The sequence below is a fragment of the Mandrillus leucophaeus genome, unplaced genomic scaffold, assembly GCF_000951045.1.
Source record: "Mandrillus leucophaeus isolate KB7577 unplaced genomic scaffold, Mleu.le_1.0 Scaffold29, whole genome shotgun sequence".
Taxonomy (NCBI): domain Eukaryota; kingdom Metazoa; phylum Chordata; class Mammalia; order Primates; family Cercopithecidae; genus Mandrillus; species Mandrillus leucophaeus.
Genome location: NW_012103031.1, coordinates 716,684 through 719,320, shown reverse-complemented (window position 1 = coordinate 719,320; position 2,637 = coordinate 716,684).

Below are 2,637 nucleotides of genomic sequence, written 5' to 3'. Positions count from 1 at the left end.
GGGCTCGGGGTTCCGGGGCTCGGGGCTCCGGGGGTGGTCCCGAGACCGCCGCGGCATCTTCCCCGTCCGCCAACTCCAGCTCTGACTCTCCACAGCCCATCATCTTTGGAGGTGTCTCAAGGGTGCGGAGATGCGGGGGGTCGCAGGCGGTCCAAGGGTCAGGGGACACAGCCTCAAAACCTCCTCATTTTCCCCGCCCCGCCTAGACGCCGCTACCGGAAACCGTTAACCCTTTCCTTCGGGGGCGGAGTCAGCAGCTCCAACCACCCTATTGGCGCTCCCAGGCGTCATTTCCCTCGTCCCGCCCCCAGGTTCCCGGCGGGCTTCCGCACTCACAGCCTTGGCACCACTCCCAAGCCGAAGTGTTGGACGCACTCACAGCCTTGGCACCACCCCTAAGTCGAAGTGTTTTTGAGGTGTTTTGGGAACGGTTGAAGCCTTACGGGTCCTCATCAGGGCCACTCCTCCTCTTGAAAACTCTGCTATGGCTGAGTTGCCCAGAGGAATCTTAGTCCGGCTAGTGCTGCGATGCCCAGTGCCCAGTGTGTCAGTCCTCATTCCTGGGGCGCCAAATGGGGCAGCATTTTTTTTTTTTTTTTTTAGACTGAGCCTCTCTCTGTAGTCCGGGCTGGAGTGCAGGGGCGCGATTTCGGCTCACTGCAACCTCCGCCTCCCAGGTTCAAGAGATTCTCCTGCTTCAGCCTCCTGAGTAGCTGGGATTACAGGCGCGCGCCACCACGCCCGGCTAATTTTTGTATTTTTAGTAGAGACGGAGTTTCACCATGTTGGTCAGGCTGGTGTCGAACTCCTCGTGATCCGCCCACCTCGGCCTCCCAAAGTGCTGGGATTACAGGCGTGAGCCACCGCGCCTGGCAGCTTTAAGGTAACCGTCCAGTGTGCCCTGACCTCCTCACTCGGACCTCCACAGCATTTCCGGTGTTCCGTTGCCTCCAAACTTGGACCAGAGCTTCCCTGTATGACTGCGGGCGGGGGTCCCCGACCCCACCCCGGACTCCGTCCTGGAACACAGCAACTCTTGCAGCTTTTTGTGACTACTTTTACTTTCGAGAGTTCCCTGAAATATTAATTTGTATAAAAAGTAGATACCTGGAACGGGTGCGGTGGCGCATTCCTGCAATTCCAATTCTTTGGGAGGCCGAGTCGGGAAGATCGCTTGAAACCCTGAGTTAGAGACAAGCATGGGCAACATGCCGGGATCCCACACCACCAATCCCAATCTCTACCAAAAAAAATTTAATTTTAGCCGGGCGTGGTGGTGGTGCTCGCCTGTAGTCCCAGCTACTGGGAAGGCTGAGGCGGGAGGATCACTTGAGCTCAGGAGTTCCAGGCTGCAGTGAGCTCTGATACCACTGCGCCCTAGCCTGGGTGACAGAGCAAGACCCTGTCTCAGAAACAAACAAACAAAAAACTCTGTATTGTGAATTCAATGTTTTGGTTTGTTTTTTGAGATGGAGTCTCGCTCTGTCGCCCAGGCTGGAGGCTGTGGCACAATCTCAGCTCACTGCAACCTCTACCTCCCGTGTTCAAGCAATTCTCCCACCTTAGCCTCCCAAGTAGCTGGGATTACAAACGGCTACCACCACGTCCGGCTAATTTTTTTGTATTTTTAGTAGAGTCAGGGTTTCACCATGTTGGCCAGGTTGGTCTCGAACTCCTGACCTCAAGTGGTTCACCTGCCTTGGCGCTCCAAAGTGCTGGGATTACAGGCAGTAGCCACTGCACCCGGCCTTGAGTTCAGTTTTCTTCATTTTTAATGTCACTGGATTTATCCTGGGCCCTGAGCTTTTCCAGGTAGCAGAAGACTCCTAAACTGCAGAAAAGGAAATGAGAGCTCCCACCTGCTCCTTATGTTACTTGGGGCAGGTTCCCTCAATTCTGCAAGCCTCTGTTTATTTTTGTGTAAAATATAAGTGGAAGTGGGTTCAGGAATCCTTTCTTACTCTTTTTTTTTTTAACTCTCCAAAGTGCTTCAAAAAGGTTCAGGAATCTTGAGGCTTTCCTGGAATTGATTGATGCTCAGTCAACAGGCATGTTTGTGTACCACTTTTCATTATGAGAGTTTCCACATTGTTCATTTTATCTTTCCAGGAAGTGCTGTGGAACATCAGATAGAATGGATAGCATAGCCCATATTTTACAAAAAGGATTTTAAAGGAAGATCCCAATGGTGAAACACTAGAGGCTTTCCTGCTAAAGTTAAGAACAAGAAAGTATGTCTATTATCTCTGTTGTTCAATTGTGAAAAGAAATAGCTAGGTACAAATATAACTTTTTAAACTGGGAGTATAAATTAAAATTTTTTAATGGTGACATAGGGAGAGAATAGAATGAAAGACAAAGAGTCTAGATTCCTCTGAATATATTTTGTTTTGTATATCTGACTTTGGAAATGTACACATTTTACATGATTATATTAAAAAGTTCTAAAAAATCAGGCCAGGCACGGTGGCTTACACCTGTAATCCCAGCACTTTGGGAGGCCAGAGCAGGTGGATCACTCAAGGTCAGGAGTTCAAGACCAGCCTGGCCAGCATGGTGAAACCCTGTCTCTACTAAAAATACAAAAATTGGCTGGGTGCGGTGGCTCACGCCTGTAATCCCAGCACTTTGGGAGGC